The sequence below is a fragment of the Stegodyphus dumicola genome, chromosome 4, assembly GCF_044657685.1.
Source record: "Stegodyphus dumicola isolate Sdum_Otavi_A_Nest chromosome 4, ASM4465768v1".
NCBI lineage: Eukaryota > Metazoa > Arthropoda > Arachnida > Araneae > Eresidae > Stegodyphus > Stegodyphus dumicola.
The window spans coordinates 182065876-182088885 of record NC_140771.1 but is presented as its reverse complement, the minus strand read 5'-3'; the positions used below and the strand labels follow the sequence as shown (position 1 = coordinate 182088885).

Here is a 23010-nt window from a genome sequence, read left to right as displayed (position 1 = left end):
CATTGGCGCAATCGTTGGCGCGGTTTTTATAGTCATCAGCCATCTTGAAAAATGCTGTTTTTACGTATTTTACGCATATAGTAAAGTATTAGAAACTTTAAAAAAATAAATATCGTTAAAAATAATGAATTAATTTTTTGTTGAAAACGTTGTTTTTTAAGATGGCTGGCAAATGTAAATAAATAAATTTACTAAGAGTATAAAATGCTAAAGTAAGGTTAAATTATTACTTTCATATAATAGAATAAAAACACCGCTATAAAAAACATTGCGCCAGCATTTAATCGGATTAAAATATTGCTTAAATTGAATATCGAATTAAAAACATCATACCAACGTTTAAAAGAATTAAAATATTACTTAAATACTTTAAAATAAGTTTTATAGGATTTAATTATTTAACATTAAAACATATGTGGCAATAAATATCTCAAGAAGTTTTGAAAACATTGTATTAATTTTTTAATAAAAGTTGAAATATACAATTATAAATTAAAAGAAAATGGTACTACTTTGGTAGACGGTTGCACGGATTTTTGTCGATTTACGTTGGCGCAATTGTTGGCTCGATTTTTACAATCGTCAGCCATCTTGAAAAATGCTGTTTTTACAGATAGTAAAGTATTCGGAAAAAAAAAATCGTTAAAAGTAATGGATTAATTTTTTTATTGAAAAAGTCGTTTTTTAAGATGGCAGGCAAGTGTAAATAAATACATTTACTAGTATAGTACATTGAGAGTATAAAATACTAAAGTAAGGTTATTATTACTTTCATATAGCAAAGAAGAGAATAAAAACACAACTATCAAAACATTGTGCAACGTTTAATTAGATTAAAATATTACTGAAATTGAATATCGAATTAAAATCCATCATACTACCATTTAAAAGAATTAGAATATTATTAAATTCAAATACTTTAAAATACGCTATATAGAATATAATAAACATTAAAACATATGTGACAATAATTATCTCAGCAATTTTTGAAAATAGTGCATTAATTTTTTTAACAAAAATTGAAGTATACAATTATAAAATAACAGAAAAATATGTACTTACATTTTTTTGAATCATTTAACCTGTCGTTTATTGATAAGTACTACAAAAAATCGGAATCATAATTTAAATATCAATGAAAAAAGTTTGAAAAATGTAATATCAAGGGCAAGAATAAAAAAAAATTAAAAAATCATAAATAGATAAAGCAATTTAGAGCCAAATTAATGGATCATGAAAATTAAAAATAACAAAAAAAAATTTGAAAAAAATAAAAAAACTACAATAATAGGTATAGTTTTTAAGATTTCGAAGATCCTTTAACCGCCTCTTCCTGAAGTACAAAGGATAATTTTTTGATTCCGATACCAATAATTCTTGGTACTTACCAATAACAACATTCATCTTTGAAGGAATTAAGATATGAATTACATTTTAAAATGGCGCGGTAATGCACAAATTTTCAGTAACCAATCAGGGAGCTGATTACAGCTCGTTAATGCACAAATATTCTATAACCATTCAGAGAGCTGATTACATCACGCCTAGAATTAAAATTATTTTTCAAAAAGATGCAAAATTAAATTGTATTTTAATATTTAACAGCCATAAATAATGTTTAAACATTAGATTAAATTTATAGATATTAAAACTAATTACTTTTAAAGTTAGGTGACGTCATTGATTACATCATCCACAACATAAAATTGCATATAAACAATAAAATTTTTATTTCAAATAAAAATGCAAAATTAAATTTATAGATATTAAAACCAATTACTTTTAAAGTTAGGTGACGTCATTGATTACATCATCCACAACATAAAATTGCATAAAATATCATAAACAATAAAATTTTTATTTCAAATAAAAATGCAAAATTAAATTGATTTTTAATATTTAGAAGCCATAAATAATATTTAAAATACGGAATTTATGCATAATAAAACGCATTGTTTTTAAATAAAATGAATACAAAGTATCGGTTACCATAAATAACTTATACAGCAATGGGTTTACCATAAGTCATATTACTCGCCAAAAGAAATATCCCCAAAAAATCGCCAAATCCGTGCAACCGTCTACCAAAGTAGCACCAAGAAAATTATGTACTTACATTTTTTAAAGTATTTTACCTGTCGTATATTGTTAAGTACCAGAATAAAAAACGATCTTTACATGTGATCAACATCTCTCACACTTCATTGGAGAAGCAATTAGCGAGTTTTCTCCAAGAATTTAAAATAAACTTCCTCTGACTCTATTAACAATTTTAAAATAAATCTTTGATTAGGAAAGGCAGGTTGGCCAAAATAAGGTCTCAAATGACAGTTTTTTTAATCCGATTACCAATAGTTCTTGGTAACTGCAAATAACAACATTCATCTTCGAAACGGACATATCCATTCCATTTCAAATCTGAGGAATTCGAAGAGATGAATAATAAAATTTTAAAATGGCGCGGTAATGCACAAATATTCAGTAAACAATAAGGGAGCTGATTACATTACGCATAGAATTAAAATTATTTAAATAATCATTCATAATACAATCATTTTTAAAACAAATGCAAAATTAAATTGTATTTTAATATTTAACAGCCATAAATAATGTTTAAAACATTAGATTAAATTTATAGATATGAATAAAACCAATTACGTTATAAGTAAGGTGACGTCATTGATTACATTATCCACAACATAAAATTATATAAAATATTACAAATAACAAAATTTTTATTTCAAATAAAAATGCAAAAATAATTGATTTTTAATATTTAGAAGCCATAAATAATATTTAAAACACAGTATTTATGCATAATAAAACGCGTTATTTTTTAAATAAAATGACAACAAAGTATCGGTTACCATAAATAATTTATCATCCAGCAATGGGTTTACCATAAGCCGTATTACTCGCCAAAAGAAAAATTACCAAAATCCGTGCAACCGTCTACCAAAGTAGCACCAAAAATTACAATGAAATAAGCTATATTCCTTTATACAAATATTAATTATCCTAAAAAAAAACTTTCCGTTGAAGAACAAAAATCATGCAAAAGTTTTCAATATATTACAAACAGTGAAATAAGCAAAAAATAACATGAAAGAAACTCAAAAAATTTTCGCGCAGAATTTTACTCTGCAGATATACTTTATAAAAAACATCAATAAAATTGTATTATCTATGTAAAAAAATGACAATGAAATATGCCAATTTCTTAAAAACAGTGACATAAGAAATACGATGAAAAATTGTTGCCAAGCCCATATTTCTAAAACAATGAAATTATTAAAAATGATGCGATTTCATCCAAAATCTATCAGCAACAATAAGAATGGAAAATTGTTGCCAAAATCACATTTGTAAAGATGCGAGATGTGAGAAGTGTACTCGGAAGCTTCATTTAAAAAATTCTTTAAAAATACAAAATATTATCATTTTCCAAAATTCTTTTTGTATAAGCACTCGCAAGGATGAAAGTTTAACGTGTCCAAAAATCAAAGAAAAATAAACTGTACATTTTTAAACATAAACATTTTTAGAAAAAATCCCGTTGAAATAAATTCGTATTTAATCGATTTATTGAAACTCAAAATTTATTTTAAGTTCGTAAAATAGCTAAGTGCTAACGTTTCATGACGATGTGAAAATGGAGTACGTAGAGTAAAATCTCGCTTTCCTATAGCCCATTATGTCTCAAAATGACGCGTGACATTTGAAGACATGAAGCATAAATTCGTATACTTATTTCCAAGAATTTAAACCTAGCCAAGCAGGCTTGTTGAGTTTATTTCAAAGATTATTGCAAAAAACCTATAAGATACTTAGGAATGGTGGAATCAGTTTCAAAACACGCTTTAGCTTTTCCTAGTAATAATGTAAACTGCATAGAAAAGAAAGCTATTTCAGAGAACTCAAACTGATATTTCCAGATTTCAAAATATCTTTATAAATATATTTTAGGAATCTCTGAAATATGTGGTATATCATCCTTTTCTATAAAATTGTTTGCGGTTATAGCAGGAATGTTTAAAAAAAGGATATTTATATTTCCTCTTAGAAAAAGTTCCAATCCATAAAGAAAAGATATACTAAATTGAAGAAGGAAAAGCTGGGATCATTCGAGAACAGCACATATGAAATAAAAGTCACACAAATGTTTTTTAAACAATGACTGGAGAGAAGTTAATGGATAAATTGAAAAGGCAGAATTAAATAATCAATGAAAAAATAACGTGAAGAAATAACTTTTAAATGGGGAAAAGAGTCTTCAGTTAACATCAAAATTTTGATTAGTAGTAAAAGCTTTTAGAGAATACACAATAATTTAAATATTCCTGTATTTATTAAAACGGTAAGGAAGCAAATTATTAAATGAAGTACGTAATTAAAATTTTGAATTTGAAATTCGTTTTCTCATTGTAACTCGATAAAAATTTTTTTAAATAGCATTACAATTTCTCGATATTTTTTCAGAATATTTCTAAATAAAATAGAAGTGTAGAAGGAAGAAGACTATTTTAATAAATACAAGCACAGATAAGCACTAAATATGGAACACTTCTTTGTCTCGAGAAAAGTAAACGAGTTGTCAAAGCCTCCCAAAAGGTGGTATTTGTGATCCAGGTGCAGTTAGACCGAAATTATCCTATTTTTGTTTAATAAACTTGTCTATTGTATGTCAATAAATTTAGTAAATCAAGTAGTAAATTTAGTAAATTACTAATTTAAGTAAATTTAAATATATTTAATATTTAAATATTTTTTCATTTATATATATATATATATATATATATATGAAATAATATTAATATCATAAATCAATTGATTAAATTAAATTCTAATCATATAGCTTAATAATGTGTTGGCGATTCTCTACCTAAATTGCATCCCTGTTCCTAAATTTTGGCGAAATCCTTTCTTTATTATAAATTATATTAACCTGTTGGCGTCTGCCAAATCTCCAAACTCATAAATTTGTCATATTACATAAAGTCCTTAAGAACACTCCTGATGAGAATATAGCGTCACCTCGTGATTTCAATTAATATCGCTGATTGGATGAGCACCGTGTCGCACACATATCTATAAATAGGGCTTCTCCTCAAGGTACAGGAGGAACGCTTGTGAGATGGATGCTAAAATAAACGTATCCCTTTATATTCCAAAATTTGTCTCATTCCTGTTGCCCCGGCTGAACAACATAAATAATGTATGGGATTCTACATTTCATATATATATATATATATATAGATATATAGATATATATAATATTTAAATAACATTTTTAGTATTTCAGAATACTTAAATAACATTTACATTGTGTCAGAATCTCTCTAATCAAAACAACTCTAGAGTGTCGAGAATTATTTCAATGAATAACACATTTAAGCACTAAATATGGAATGATTAAGTCTTTTCAGAAAATTAAGAATGCGGCGTTCAAGGCCGCCGAAAGATGGTATTGGTGATACAGATACAGGGATGCTAAAATTTGACGATGAAAGTTTCAATTTTTTCATAGATCCATTGACTATAATTAATTACCCTGTCCTAAAGACCATTTTGTAGTTGGTTTTCTGCTAAGAGTTATAGGCAAATATTTGCCAACTCTTCAACTTAATGTATCTGGTACATATTTAAATCTGCGTAAGTTGCAACATTATAAATTTTTATTATTTAAATAAATAAAAATTAAAAACAGTTAAATGCGCAAAGTGTAATAGGAAAGACGGTCATAACTTAAGGGGTGATAAAGCGTGGCAAAAATGAAATTTTCCGATGTATAATGGTTAATGTACTTAATCGGAAGTCAGAGTGGCTTACCGCAAGAAAATTTCGGATATCTGCGAAGCACGCTAATCATTCTGTAGTTTTTTAATTGCATGCTGTGAGGTTGGTGGTTGTCTGCTTGAAAAATTCTTATAAAAATCACAAATATTATTTTTGGTTGATTTCTATGTTAAATATGGCTTTTCGTTTCCTATTTCTTTTGCTTGTCATGTTTTCGAGTTTATATTTTACTTTATATTGTACTCTATTACGAAAATTAATACTTTTTTCAAGTTTTGAAAACCTTTTCTATTATGTAAGAAAAAGCTTAATGATATTCTTGAAAGAAGATATGCGACTCGGATGATTTGCTTTCTACTGTGATTTTAAGCGTTATTAACGACCTATTGAGAGAACTTTCGGCATGCCGCCTATTTAGATTTATCCATGCCGCACAGACACTATACATTTACAAACATCCATGCGTTCTCCGGAATTCGAACTCGGGCCCTTCTCTACGATATTCAGCATAACCACTCTCCCGGTTGGGCGGCTTAGATAAATCTGGTGATGAAATCGTTATTATTACATTTTCAAACAGCAGTTTGCTTAGAAAATTTACCTTTTGTTTCCTTATTTCTAAGATAATGCACATATATTTTGGAGACGGTTTACTAACATTGATCAATAATTAAAAATGTTCTTATCGCGGGAATCAACCTATATGCAATAACGTTACATATTTCCATTTATAACAGTATTTTTCTTATCCCAAAATGATGTTTTATCAAACGTTTTATTCCAATTCATTGCTTTCACGTACGTCAAAAGTGGTTAATATATTTATTAGGATTCAAAAACCAGTTGTTACATTTTTTAGGGTTTACGTTAGGTCGTTGAAAATACCACTCTTTCCTCTGCGAAGCAACAGTAACAGGAAACTCATTATGAATGATAACATTAATTAAGATGAACATAGAAATTAATACTATCACAAAAGGATTTCCGGATCATGAAACACTGTACTTCCTTCCATTAAACATTAATTTAGGACGCGTGAAGTATTTTTTTATGGTTTTGGTTACAAACCGACTGAATGCACTCAACTGAGAAATAGATTTTCTATCATAATTGATGATAAAATCAAAGATGATGTGTTTCTAGTTACAAAAATGGTGTGCTTCTAGTTACTTCTCTGCTTAAAAACGTCATATTATGTTCATGAAACTTACAATATTTGGGCTTGGATGCTAAAGCGTATTACTTATGGTTAAGAATTATATGAAATAGCATCATCCAAAACATCGTAACTCACGTTTTAGTGCAAATAAAGTTGAAGCGTCTTTCGATATTCAGCACAATGACCCATTTTGAAAAGGACCTTGAGAAACTGTAATTCTTTCAGTCCTTCCACGAACGTAAAAAGTGTTGAAACATGAGTATATGTTCCAATGGATATTAATTCAAAATTGACTAATTAATGTTTTTACATTTTACACTGCTCGACATTGTAAATGCAACACCAAGCAGGAGTGGTCAGAAAGTGATGAAATTTGGAAAAAAGAGACAGCAAGCAGCAATAAGTGATCTTTATTTCAAAATGATTAGTCAGAATACAGAGCGAGAACGGCTTGAACTATTCGTGAACTATTCGAGGGAGACCAAACATATGTTTTGTAATTAAAATGTCATTATAAAGTTTAAAATCCATTCTCTGAGTTTTAAACAAAAATTTCTCATGATAAAATTTATATTAAATAATCAAAATTAATTAATTAATTAATGGTGGAATCAGTTTCAAAACACGCTCTAGCGTTTCCTAGTAATAATGTAAACTGCATAGAAAAGAAAGCTATTTCAGCGAACTCAAACTGATATTTCCAGATTTCAAAATATCTTTATAAATATGTTTTAGGAATCTCTGAAATATGTGGTATATCATCCTTTTCTATAAAATTGTTTGCGGTTATAGCAGGAATGTTTAAAAATGGATATTTATATTTCCTCTTAGAAAAAGTTCCAATCCATAAAGAAAAGAAATTCTAAATTGAAGCCCCAAGCTCTCTGTATAGAATCCAAATTCATTCGGAGCCTCACCAGCTCCTCCGCTCTGGAACCCCAGGCGTCAATTCCATACATCATAATAGGTAATACAACGGCTTTATATAGAACCAATAGTATACCAGATCTCTTAGCAAATATATTGCCCGCAAAGTTCCTTCTGTAGGCAAGTAAAATCTGATCGGTTCTTCGCTGCACGTTCTTAAAGTGTTCAACAAAAGTGAGCTTACCGTCCAACGCAACACCTAAATATTTCATATTTTCTGCAAATTTAATTTTTTTATGATACCGAATTCGAGGAGGCCTCACCCCACGTCCTCCCCTCAGACCAATGTGGTGCGCAATGCCAATGTGGTGCGCACATGCCGAGGTTGTGCGCGGTGACGTGTTCGTGCAATTCTGGGATTTTTTTAAAGTGAAAATAGATCGATGTGCACATGGGCAGAGCCAATGTGGTGAGCAATGCCGAGGTTGTGCGCTATGCCGAGTTCGTGCAATTCTGGGATGCTTTTTAAGTGAAAATAGATCGATGTGCACATGGGCAAAGCCAATGTGGTACGCAATGCCGAGGTTGTGCGCGATGCCAAGTTTGTGCAGTTCTGGGATGTATTTTTAAAGTACCCGACTACGTTCGGAGCACATTTTTTCAAAAAAGCAGTATAAGTATACCATAAACAAATTTTCTCTTTTATTATCTACTGAGATTAATTATGCAGTATCAAAATGTAATATATTCTATTATTATCCTGCAAAATATATTAAATTTACGTGAAATTTTAAGCAAGTTTTAAAACAATTTGAAACATTCTATACGAAAAAATATTAAAGTTATATTTAAAAATGTCATAGAATAATAAATTGCATGCTTTTACCTAGGGAATGACATAGGGTTTTAAAAATATCTTAAAAAAAGTTCAAAAGACATTTTCGATAAATTCACGATGTTATTATTTAAATAACAAGCCACAATTTCAAAAATATTCAACATATAAATATCCTGGTATGTCATTTCCTAGATAATTATATATAGATTAAGCATACAACATTTCATAAAAATAAAGTAATAATAATTTGAGTTATCTTGCACCAAGTGAGCCGGTGTTTAGAAAAAATAGATTTTGAGAAAAATACATTTAAAGTTTAAAATGCTTTATTTTTGTTATTAAATCTTGCCCAGATACCTAAACCTCCCTAGATCTATAGGTTATACCTTCCTTTTGTTCATCTGTATCTGTTTTTCTGTTTATATTCAGCCGATTTGTTTTTGTGGCAGTTTTTAATCTGACATTTTGATTTACTCATTCGCTCCATGTCGAGCTTACTAAATCTTTCGCCTGCATAGTCACCATGTTGCATACCTATAAAATTTAAAATATCTAGTAAGTCTAAAAGCCTTCTGTTAAAGTGTATAACAGCTATATATGCCTCCAATTTAAGAGTTTGTAATTTCACAATGGCAACCATCGGTATAAATTTCCAAAAAATGCCATTAAAATTTTGTTTGCATTTTTTATAAGCACTTTTAAAAGAACTGCTGCTCACATCGTTTTATATACGTTCTGAAGAATATTAATTACATTCTTTGTGCCAGTCCTCTGAATTTGTATACACTATTCTAACTGATACAGGTAACTGATATTTACAAAAAATGTCTGGTCCATCTGGGCACTGACCATGTATAGGTAGATTTGCACTAGAGAAAGTGTGAAAAAAATGGAGCAATTACAGCACTTTCCACTCCTGATCCTAAATCCATTTTGAAATTTGTCAATAAAGACATCATTACTTAGCGAAATTGACCCCTCCATCAAGATACTTTTGTTTTCCCTTCAACTTTCTAACTCTGGAACGGGGCTTCTGAATATGACTTACGCGTTCTTATTTGGTGACACTACTTAAATATAAATATCTTTTACGTCACAAATCATTTTCAAAAACATCTCCTGCCGATGAGAAGCATTTTAATTTTAGTTCGCTCGATGGGAATTGATTTATTAATATTATTCTCTATTTCCTTCGCAACACGTTTCTTACGCATTTTCGTTTACAAACACAGCTTCGATTTTTTTATCACCCTTTATTGTACTTTTAACTCGAATGTTATTAAAATAATCAAAGACTAAGATAAATCTAACAGCAGTATGCAATGTATCGAATCAAGTCAAACTCATATGCTAGCGAGGACATAACGCTTTCAACAGGTAATTAATATAAATATTGCATTTTATTGGAAATAATTTCATTTTTCTGCACAGATTACAGATAAGATTATATTAATTTCCTCTCTTTAAAAGTCTTTACATTACATTTACAAGATAACTTATTTATGTCCATTTCTAGCTCTTTTCAACTCTTTTAATGCACACTTTCGGTGATTTAAATGTATCATTTCCGGTTTTTGCGTCTTTATAAAATCCTTAATATCTCGGTTTCTAATTAACGTAGAAACAAAAGCAGATCAGTTTGGAAAAGCTAAATAAACAATCTATCCAATGAACGAATAAAAGAAAATTGCCATTTTTTTGCCAAAATTTGACTTTTCAACGTGTTCGGATACCTTAAGTGAAAATAGATCGATGTGCACATGGTCAAAGCCAATGTGTTGCGCAATGCCGAGTTTGTGCGCGATGCCGAGTTTGTGGAATTCTGAGATTTTTTTTTAAGTGAAAATAGATCGATGTGCACATGGGCAAAGCTAATGTGGTGAGCAATGCCGAAGTTGTGCGCGTTGCTGAGTTTGTGCAATTCTGGGCTGTTTTTTAAGTGAAAACAGATCGATGTGCACATGGGCAAAGCCAATGTAGTGCGCAATGCCGAGGTTGAGCAATTCTCTGATTTTTCTTCAAGTGAAAATAGATGGATGAGCACATGGTGGTGATGTATATAATTATGGCACACTAAGGCTATCTGCCTAAGGGGAGGGATGCCTACGTGGAGGACTTTATAATGGAAACTGGCTCGTATACACGTTAAACATAGGGAAAACTATGCAGCCAGCCCGTTTGCGGGATCTGAACATCGGACCGAACTACCAGTGTTCAGAGACTTGGACACCGCTCTGCCGCTGGTGGGCCGATGAGCACATGGACACCAAGTTTGCGGCATTCTTTGATGTTTTTCGAGCGCATACTGATCGTTGTGTAAAAGGGAAAACGAGGTTGTGTGTGATGCCGAGCAGTAATGTAACTTTATTTATGTGCAATGTTTAACATATGGTTTGTGCATTTTAAATTTGTATTGTTGCTTTAATTGTGAATTATGTTTAAGACGTCATTTTTCATTTAAATTGTATTTTAAATTTTTTGGTTTTGATATGTTTATAACGCTTTCCGACTTACGATATATATCGATAGCCCGACTATCTACTCAACAGTAGCAAAACTGTAAACTTTAACCCTTGAAGTAACGTTTACCTCATATTTTAATACGTAGTGTTTGGTATCGTAATTGCACTTGATAATATGAGTTCATTGATAAAATGTGTGATTGTGCGTATGTTAAGCATTGCTTAGTGTTCCAAGTTTATAGTATTTATTTTATTATATTATTTTCTTTCATTCTGAGAAATTAGATTTTTTTATTTATTAATGCGTAGAATTCTAGTATGCCTACACAGAATATGGGGTGATTTAGGAATTTTAGAAACTGATATGAAAGCTGTGCAATGATGTTCATATGCAATAAAAAAATAGTCTTTTTTATTTATGTAAAGTTTAAAATTTTTAGAAAATAATGAAAATTGTCTAATTATTGGTATGTAAGGAATTATGTCGTTGCGTAGCAAGAAGGTAATTTGTAAAAATGATAAAATTGAAATGTTCCACAATATGAATTTAAATTTAAAAAAAAATCTTTTTTATTTGTATAAATGCTTTAATAAAAATCTTTGAAAATATTGAAGCTGTACAAGTATTAGAGACTACGACGTTGTTTATCGTTTTAATAATTGGTAGAAATCGCTTACTGTATCATCGTAATTTGAAATATAAACAATTTATTATACTTATTATTAGTAACACCTAATCTTAAATGTTATGAATGTAAATTTCAAGTAAAGAATTTAATGTTAATTTACAATAATAAACAATTTATTATTGTATTTTTAAGAGAAAATAGAAAGTACGCGTAGCGTAAATGCGAGAATACATTGTGACGTCACAAGCTTAGTCCCACCATTTTATGGAGGTCACACAGCTCCACCTTCTGAACTTTGTTGATGCAGCCTATTGTGCGCTTTTACCAAAACGGCATTTTCAACAAAAAATTAATCCATTACTATTAAATTAATCCATTACCTTTTTTAAGTGTCGAATACTTTACTATGCTTAAAAATAGCGTTTTTCAAGATGGCTGACGATTGTAAAAACCGAGCCAACAATTGCGCCAACGTAAATCGCCAAAAATCCGTGCAACCGTCTACCAAAGTAGCACCTTATTTCCAACCACTTTGTCACTTGTTGACCAATTTTCATAGCAATATCACCAAAATTTAATTCCCATGGAAATAATATTGTGATTTTCATTTTAAGATTACCAGTTACCTAATCAAATATTAAGCCCCTACAACAGCATTATTCATGATATATGTTGTTTTAATGTCAGAAAATGGTCATGTTAGGGTCACTAATGTGTCAATTTAGTGTCTGGTATTTATTTTTGTGAAAAAATTATCTTAATTATTTTACTTTTTAGTACAAATTAACTATTATTGTAGTAACTGGGCATTTACCATACCGATTACTGTACTATTACAATTAATAGACAAATTTATGATGGATTTAAATACTTTGACACAATCGGGGAAACACTCTTGGCAATATGATGTAAAGGAAATTGACTATTTTATAAGTAAAGTGGGCAAAAGTAAAAATATAGTAAAATTCGCCAAACTGGATACAAAACGTTTGCGCGGTCTACTGAAATCTCATGAAATTAGTATTCAATTATTAAAATAGATTTTGCCATTGATGAAATCTCCGCAACCGCGGTCTGCTGCAACTCAAGATAATATTTCAGCGGTTTTGCAAGTGCGGAGTGAAACTACTACTGCTTTACACAAATTGATAGAAAAATTTAACGAAACATTGGCTACAGTTGCTAATACAATGAATCTATTAATACCGATTGGACGGGTATTTTAGTCGAAGATGAATACATACAGACTTCTGAATGTGTTCTCGATAAAAGTTCCAACGAAACACAGACTTTAGAATGTGTTTTTGAAGAGATCTCTGAAGCTCCAAGACTGTGGAAATGGGTATTTGCTGTTCTCCGCTTTTACAAGAAACAGAGATTAATATGAGTCTAGGAGAAAATTTTGATTTATTAGACGACATAGCTTTTTTTCGAGAAAAATACATACTCAACAAGAATTGAAATTAAATAAAACTGTTATGAATAGATTTAGCTTTCTTTTAGTGGATCTACAGACCTTGATGTTCTCTTATCAAGATCTTTCGAAGCACAATTATATATTGATGAAATAGAATAAAGATCTTACTCTACTCCATAGTCCTGAACAAATTAGGTTTCAGCCTGTTGCGAGTTATGTAAGCATGCTTATGTTTCTAAAGAAAAGCACGTAGTTTTAAAGATGGCAGATGTTACCTCTCAAACTCATCCAATGTCTGATACTTATAGTCCTAGTGAAATGGTTACAGATCTGGAAGAAAAAGGGTCGCAAACAGATTCGATCAGCAAAAAAGAAAAATTTGTTCAATCAAATTTGATTCCCCGTACTCATGTTTATTCATCAGATTCAGCTACCTTGAGATCGGAAGAAAATACGGGTGATATTGGAAGTACCACGACAGATTGTTCCTTATTAATTTCTACTATCAATACAGCTTTGAATCCTAAATTTACTTTGCCCAAAATTGAATCAAATAGTGAAACCAATAAAAATTAAATTTCGAATAACTTCTCTTCGCAATACTAAAACAAGAGAAATGATGGTTTCGTGCTCGACTTCAGAGCATAGAAATTTACTGCAAAATACTTTACTTGCACACTCTTCGGTAGATGTTAAAATACGTGTCCCAAATAGAGAAATGGAGAGAATTATAGTTTTTGGTGTACCTTAAAATGCAACGGAAAATGACTTATAACTTACATTTCAAACTTTGCTACCAACACCAAAAGACATTCGTTTGTCAATAGTTTCTAAATTTCAGAGAAAAGGCAATACTATTAATTTGATCTTGAGAATTGAAAAATATATTCTGAGGAAAATTGGAATTAAAAGAAGAATTTATATAGGTTTCATGGCTTGTTTTTTTAGAAAATTTGTACACTATTGAGATGCTATCATTGTCAGGCCTTTGGACATTTTACTCGAGACTGTAAAATCACATTTACCTGTGGACATTGTGCACGAGGTCATGAAAAAACACAGGATAGGTGTCATGGCACTCCATCATGTATTAATTGCATACGTTCAAATTTGAATTCTAAACAACAAACTGTTCCAGCTCATCATAGTGGCTCGGCTCTGTGTCCTATTTTCAAACTTGAGTTGCAAAAACAACTAACACAAATTAGTGCTTAGACTTTATAATGGTACAGTATTAATGTGTAGTTACATTTTCCGGATACCAACTTGTTTGTCATGTTTTTATGAATTATTTTATTACAATCGTATGAAAGTATTTTGTGTTAGGAAATAATGCTCTTTTTGTACCTTGTGTTGTATAATTTTTCGAACACCTTTAAATTGTTCTCAATTAGGATCTTGTATAAGAATACAGTCCATATTTGAATATTCAGCGTCAGAAGATAATGGTTTATGAGATCTTTATAAATGAAAGGATTTTCCTCTGTGGAACAATTTATTTAGTTAATTTTTTAGTGATTTTATAGGGTAACTCCGCTCTCGAGCAGAATTTTATAGTCTTATCTAATATTGAATATTTTGGTTAATATGAATATAATGATAGAAACGAGTCGGTGGTACCTTTCTCATTTTAATTGTATTGTGCATTGTACATTATTTTTGTATTATATATATATTATAATTGAATTACCAATAGAATATTATTGTAAAATAGAATATTATTAGTAGCGTTGTTAGAGTCTGGATCTGCTGATATTTACAGCAATGTATCTCTATTTATGTTTGCATAAATGTATATATAGTTAAATAATTCATTAAGTTATAAATTTATAGTATATATTGAATTGTAATAGTTGTGTAGCATGTATTAAATAGTTGTATGTATTGATTTGTACTATTATACGTAATTCTGATTATATTATTACTGTGTTATTTTGTATCAGGCAAAATAGCATAAGTATAGAACTGAAAAATAAGCTTTATTTGTTCATGTAAGTCTTAAAAGTCTTCCTGTAACTAAAACCATTGATGTAGCAATATAATATTCATAGATCATTTATGTACTTCGATTAATTGTACAGCTTCATAACTCTATATTTTATAAATATGCTATATATTATAAAAATTGTACCATGTAAATATTTTACCAAGTTAAAACCTCTGTACTTTGCTGGCATTGTTTCCCATGTAAACTTTTCTTTTGACTGAATAAATCTAGAGCTAAGGGCATTTTCCATGTAAGGTGAACTATACGTTCAACCAGGTAATGGAGCCCTTGTTCTCTGGTGTAAAAGTGTAAAAGTAACAGAATTTTAAATGTTAATAATTATATAAATGCATTTTTTTCCTACCTAGAACTAATTTGCATTCTAATTTCGTTTAAATTTACCACATTTAATACTTCATTTGATAATATCATGACTCCATTTGCATTTAAAAGTTATAACCTGAATATTATATTAATTTTCATTCTCAGAAATCCTTTCGTTATTAAGAACTTTTTTAAAAGATTGCAATGACATATCAGTAGTTAGTTTTCATATAAATTATTTTGTATGTCATTATTTTTCATTAAATTATTATTCACATTACAGTTTACTTTAAGTCATTACAAACACGTATATTTATGTAAAGTCTGTATGTCTCTGTTACCAACAGACGGCCAGTTTTATTTTAGCCCATTATTGTGCCAAATAGGTGAAGGCATTTTAGTTTTTACTCATCTTTTTCCTTTTTAAGCTCCCGCTTATTACAAATTAATTTTTGTTTTAAATTATTAAGTTCAATATTACTCTTATTAAAATTCAATTTTTCCACTCACTTAAAATACTTTTATTAAATTACTTTTATTAGTATAACAATAAATAATTCCCAGCTTCCAAAATAGTTTATTAACTTTATTAAAAAATAATTAAGGTTAAATTTTAAAATTATATTTTAAATTAGTTTAGTTTAATTTTAACATTCCTTTTAATTTATTTTTAAATTTCACATTTTTCAAAAGTTTCATTTCAGTAACAAAATTTAATAATTTTTTTACTGCACTTTAAATTTCTTTTTATAAATGTCCAATTACAGTTTTGAAAGGTAGCACTATTGAAAATATTTCGGCTACTCCTTGAAAAATACCAAAAGATTTTTAAAGATTTGTTATATTATTGAGGTTTTTTTTTATTAATTTGAGTTCTTTTGTTAGTTTCAATTTAATATTTGATTTACTTGTTAGCTACTTAGGCACCATTTCAGATTTAATTATTTTCTCTTTATTTTTTTATTTATATTAAAAATTATTATATTTTCTTTATACTCTTTATTTATATTTATTATATTTTCATTTAAATTATTATAATGTTAGCAGAGTTTTTACTATTAACTCAAAAAGAATGCAAAAGGAATTGCTAGTGCTTAAAATCGATTTCATTTGAAAGAAGACTTATTGTACATTCAGACTGAAGATTAATTTGGCAAAATTATACGGTCCGTTAAGAAGACCGTCGCTTCTTTTCGAAGGACCGAACTTATAAAAACATCTTGGATAAATGACCCGAAATAACGTCCAAGGGTCATTAAAAATGCTTCATCTTTCAAAAACATCTGTGAAGAACACGATAAAAATTATGAAAATCTTTTTTAAGTAGCTGTATCGTTATTAAATGTATCTTTTTCCTAGAGAATATTAATTCTGCGAAACTTTTATAAAGACTTTCCACAAGAATACTTTTAGATTTTGAAAAGAACTATCTTTTAAGAAATATTATATGAAAGAGCACAGAGTTGTAAAAGAAATGAAAAACGTAATTTAAATTAAAAAGATAAAAAAAAATTCAATGGGACATTACAGTAGTTTAAAAATTTAATTTTCCATATGCAAGTATTTAGCTGTAAATAAACTCAAAATATTTTTCTGTGACAAAGATAAAGAAAAACCTTACATTCTGAAACCGAAAATCTATGAATTATTGTCAGTCATAGAACATATAAAAAGCACATTGCAAATAACAGTGTCGCATATATTGACAGTGTAAGCATGTTTCTGATTAAGACGATTTTTTATGCTTGATTTTAACAAATAGAGTTTATTATTAACACAGTTACTTTAACAAAGACTTCACTGCCGCTGTTTCTTTGTTACTTATGATGTAAATATGGCCTACATTGTTATTCCTCAAAAGTATTTACTTAAAAAAAAAAAAAAAAAAAAAAAAAAAAACTCAGAGAATAAAATCCTAATTCAGATTTATGAAGAATACACCATGGGTGACAATGTTTAAAATTACCCTATTTTTTTTATATGTAAATTTATTTTGATGTATATAGTACTTAAAAATTCCAGTATTTATAATAAATATTGTAACGAAAATTGTTATTTTCGACCGAGCTCCTCATAGCTTAGCGGAGAAGACGCAGGACTCGAAACACGAAGGTACCGGGTTCGAAACCCACCAACGGCAAGATACCTGATAATTGGTTTTTATGCAAATTTCCTTCTTATTCTTCCAAAACATTCCAAGTTTGGAATGTTCCATCATATTCACCAACTGTATATAAGTAGCTCTTCATTCAGTTCGAGTTAATAAAAAGTCTTGAGTTTAGACTTGAGTACTTGCCTGTTTATTTGTAGAATCCCCTCATCTACGCGACAGTTTGCTGGGGACGCCGGGTATTTCTCAGTTACTACGGCAGAGTTACTCCGAAGCCGGCGGATTCGAGGACTTCCTCCTGAGTTTAGACTCTTACAGATATTGCGTAAAAGATCGAGAAAGATGGTTGATGTGAAGGAAAACGAGAAGAATCCTCCAGCAGCAGCTAGTTTCGCTTCGAGTAATATCGCACCAATACCGATCCTGACGTACCAACTACCCAGAAGCCCGTGTATATTCACCGGGGACAGCCAAGAAGATACTAACAGATAGCTCAAGGACTTTGATCGAATCGCCAACTATAACCACTGGGATGATCAAATAAGTCTGGCGAACGTCATTTTCTACCTTGGCGGAACCGCTCGACAGTGGTTTGATAATAATGAAGACACATTTACCAGTTGGACTATTTTCAGGACTGCTCTTAAGAACACCTTTTCCCGAACAGCTGATGTAAAGCGCCAAGCTGAACGAGTACTACTCACATGTGCCCAGCAAATCGATGAGACGTCTGAAGCTTATATTCAAGATGTTCTCGCTCTCTGCCGAAAAGCTAACCCATCCATGTCTGAAGACGAGAAAGTGGCCCATCTCACGAAAGGTATTGCTGAAGACTTGTATCAGATCTTGTCGTCCCAGGACTATGACAGCATCGATGCCTTCGTGAAACGCTGTCGTCACATAGAAAGCCTTCGACGAAGACGTATCGCCCGATCATGATTCCAGAGGCTTCCTAATGTCTCCGCGGTGTCAGCCGATGCGGACGCCGGTGAACTAAGGTCTATAGCGCGTCATCGTCAGGGAAGAGCTTCAGAAGGTCCTGCCGCAAGTTCAGAGCTACACGGAAATAGAACCCGTAGCACCGAATGACATAGCATCTGTGGTCTGGAAAGAGCATATAGAGGCGCTTGCACCACTCACAGGAGCAGGGAGAAGCAAAAACACTACTCAAAGTTCACTTCCAGTTAGGTCGCAGCCAAGACGTGAAGCCAGCCAGAGAACTGCTCCACAACGTAGGACAGATCTGTGGAGGACTGACGATAATGTGCCGCTCTGTTTTCATTGCGGACGCCCAGGCCATGTTCTGAGGCATTGTAGGGAAAGACGCCAGATATTTGAAAATGCAAAAGCCGCAAAGACGTCCAACCCTCGACGGGACAGAGATACTGAGTCTACATACAGCTTCGACGACGAATTTGCACAACCTAGTTCTCCCCGAATAAGGAGCAGTTCACTTTATCCGCGACGCTCTCTCAATCGCCAACTATCGCAGTTACCAGTACGCTGTTCCAGCCGTTCCGCACGCCGAACCAATGAGGTTTGATAATAATGAGGAAAACTAGCTCAAGCGACCTGTACAGGAGGTGAGGCCGCAGTTAAAGAAAATCCTCCGACGTACACCACAGCCAAATTGAGAAAGAATAATACTTTTATCACCATGAACGGACAGTGTGTGAAAGCCCTTGTTGATTCGAGTGCAGATTATTCTGTCATATTTGAAGAGTTACGTCGACATCTAAATGCTCCTATGTTTGCTGAGAATGGATCTGTATTGAAAACTGCCTGTGGTAAACCTGTAGCCGCCTCGGGACGCTGTGTATTAAAAGTTGATTTGAATGGGACTAAGAAGCCGTTTGAATTCCTTGTGTTTCCTGAATGTAGTCATCAAATGATATTTGGATGGAACTTTTTCTGTGCCACCGATGCCGTTATCGACTGTGGAAATCAAGAACTGACACTTTCAGAAATCTTTCCAGACAATGAATATTTAAATAAGTCAGAGCCCTCCTTGATTGCTGCAACCGATTATGTAATTGAAGCAAACACCGCAAGGCGAATATGTGCCCTGAATTCAGAACTACGGGAAGCAGATGGAGCTATGATTGTTGGAAATAGATTTCTGATGTGCGAAAAAGAACTAGCGATACCAACTTCAATTGTCACTATAGAGGACGGTTGTGGTAAATTATGGGTAACTAATTGTTCTCGACGAGCCCAACTGATACCGAAAGGGATGAATGTAGGCTGTTTAACGACCATAGAAAACGACGCTATTTGCTCCCTAAGTTATCAGTCTCCAGAAGGTTCCAAGTGACATAGGTCCAGAAAAGGTTATCTCAAGAAAACATAAAAGAAATTTTCGATTCTGATTTTACCAATGCTGAGAAAGACGAGCTATTGAATTTAGTGACATTTTTGGCTTTAACAGTATTGCGAAAAAATCCCGATGCAATGCGGTGAAGCACAAGATTGATACAGGTTACAGTGCACAAATCAAACAAAGGCCATACCGTGTGTCAGCCACTGAGAGACGTGTGATTGCAAACGAAGTGCAACGAATGCTAAAAAAAGATGTGATACAACCATCAGACAGTCCATGGTCATCTCCAGTCGTGCTTGTGAAGAAGAAAAACGGTGAATGGCGTTTTTGTGTCGATTACAGAAAATTGAACAAGGTAATTAAAAAGGACGTCTATCCGTTACCTCGCATCGATGATGCTTTGGACTGCCTGGCTGGTGCAAAACTTTTCTCTATAATGGATCTGAAGTCTACTGGCAAATAGAGGTTGATGACAAAGACAGAGGAAAGACAGTTTTTGTGACTCCAGATGGTCTCTATGAATTTAAAATCATGCCGTTCGGATTATGCAATGCTCCAGCCACATTTGAACGGATGATGGACACGGTACTGAGAGGTCTCAAATAGAATATTTGTCTTTGCTACCTCGATGACATAATCGTGTACACACCTAATTTCTAAGAACATCAAAAGCGTTTTAGGTAAATACTGAAATGTATCCAAAGAGTAGGACTGACGCTAAATTCCAAGAAATGTTCATTCGGCAAAAAGAAGCTGACTATACTGGGACACTTAGTCGATCAACAGTAATTACCTATACTGGGACACTTAGTGGGATATATCCCGATCCACAAAAGGTAGAGGCTGTAGCAAAGTTCTCTGTTCCGAAAAATATCGCCGATGTCCGAAGTTTTCTGGGTTTGTGCTCCTACTACCGACGATTTATCAAAAATTTCGCAGATATCGCAAAGCCCCTGCATGACATGTTGAAGAAAGATGCAAAATATTCTTGGAACGCGTTACATATTGAATCTTTCGCAACGCTCAAAAGGCTGCTGACCACTGGCACTGTTTTGGGACATTTTATTCCAGACGCAGAAACCAGGATACATTCTGACGCTAGCGACTATGGTATCGGGGTAGTACTGGTTCAAATCCAGGATGGCAAAGAAAGACCAATAGCTTATGGTCCCTTACTGCAGCTGAAAGGAACTATTCCACCACCGAAAAAGAATGCCTTGCCGTCATCTGGGCAATTAGTAAATTCAGGCCATACCTCTACGGAAAACCCTTCACGGTAGTCACAGATCACCACTCTCTATGTTGGCTGGCCAATGTTAAGGATCCATCCGGAAGACTTGCACGGTGGGTTCTCAGGTTGCAGGAATACGACATAAATATCGTTTACAAGAGCGGTCGCAAACACTCCGATGGAGATTCAATACAAAGTTATATATTAATGGTACATAATTTACATTGCAGACCATATTGTCTAAGATATACTTTACACAGGTGCTTTGCAGTTGGATGGATAAATGCAATATTTACAATAAGTTATTTACATATGTCTACAAATTTCTTTTCTGTTTCGGTTTGGGGCTTTGTTGGCGGGGTGAGTGTTAATGGTATGTGGTTCCTTGTTTGTTTGGGTTTTTTTTTTTTTTTTTTTGTTACACGGTTCACAGATTTAAAGTTCAGGATTGAAGATGGCCAACAGGGAAAAGAACTGCTGCCTTGATAGCATCAAACCCACCTTGAGTTGGAGTTAGTTAATAATATTCAGCCCTTGATTAGATAATTAACTTGTTGCAATCGTTTGCGAGGTTGAAACTTTGCGAACAAAGCTGTGCATTTGAGTGTTTGCCATCAAAGTCTGAGATCGAATTAACACTCGATCGCCAAGTTTTCGATTTTATCTGTTTTATGCACTCTCAGTGAATTTTTCACTAAACTATTGCGCAACTTTTGGTCTCGTTCATTCACTCTTCCAACACTGCTGTAAGTTCAGGTTGGAATTTTTTATTCCTCTTTTCTGCCTCTCAGAGTGGAATGCGACACTATGTTCTACTGTAATTGTTGCTCATCTAGATGAGAACTCTTTTAATATGTAAAAACAATTTAGAATTACCCTATATATATATATATATGTGTGTGTGTGTGTGTGTATAAATTGAAATGTATATATATATATATGATATGGGTAATAGAATATGGAGCAGGACACTTTTGTTGCGGGCGGGTTTGGGGCAGGCTGCATTTGGTGTGACATGGCTGAGTATTGTGTAGAGTTACGTGGCTGAGTGTGTTGACAGAAATATGGTGCAACAATTAAACACTAAATTGATAAACTCAGTATTTAATCGCAACTCCAAGACACAATGAAAAATTCACATGCAACCTCAATTTATCTACCCAAGATTCATTCAATATGCGCAATTTACAATTCTTTTATTGTACTGTAATGGACAGAGAACATATTCCTAAATAAACACATATCCCAGCTACAAAAGTATTCATTTTTTATAAATTTTTCTAAATACCCCAACAACATATTAAAGTTACAATAAACATATAATTAAAATCTTCATCCTAAATTCCTGAATAAATATTTATTATTCAAATTTTCATAAGCATTTTACAACTAAGAGAAGGTGAAGGGTACATACAACTGCAGACTTCAGAGTTCCACACAGTCAAGAAGAAAAACAAATTTTATGATGCGCAATGGAAATACACTGAGAGCCGGACTGCAAGTGAATTTATGTTTTCTAGCCTTGACACCGTCTTATTCAGTCTTTCACACTGTTCGATATCTTTCGTGGAGTGCAGCCATTTTTTTCTAATAAGGAAAATATCAGTTCCTAAAAATTTTCTGTTAGTACTTCGGTACTTCTGCCCTGGAGAATGCACATCTTCAGTCAGAACCAAAGCCGATATTCTAACTCGCTAATCCAGGGGTTACTCACGCACATTTTTGCTTCCTTCATTAAAGAACAGTCTTGAAAAGGAGTTACGTTTGTTATTACTTTTGGAGTCATTAATTCGGTATTTACTCACATTACACGAATTGTGGCAAGAGAATCGCACAGAGATTTGCACGTTCGGGTCCGCAATTCTTTCAT

At 32.0% G+C, this 23010-nt stretch overlaps 1 pseudogene; it reads left to right on the top strand.

The window, feature by feature from the left end:
• The first annotated feature begins 13429 nt into the window (after positions 1–13429).
• Positions 13430–18678, top strand: LOC146997766 (uncharacterized; annotated as a pseudogene).
• Positions 18679–23010: the final 4332 nt, after the last annotated feature.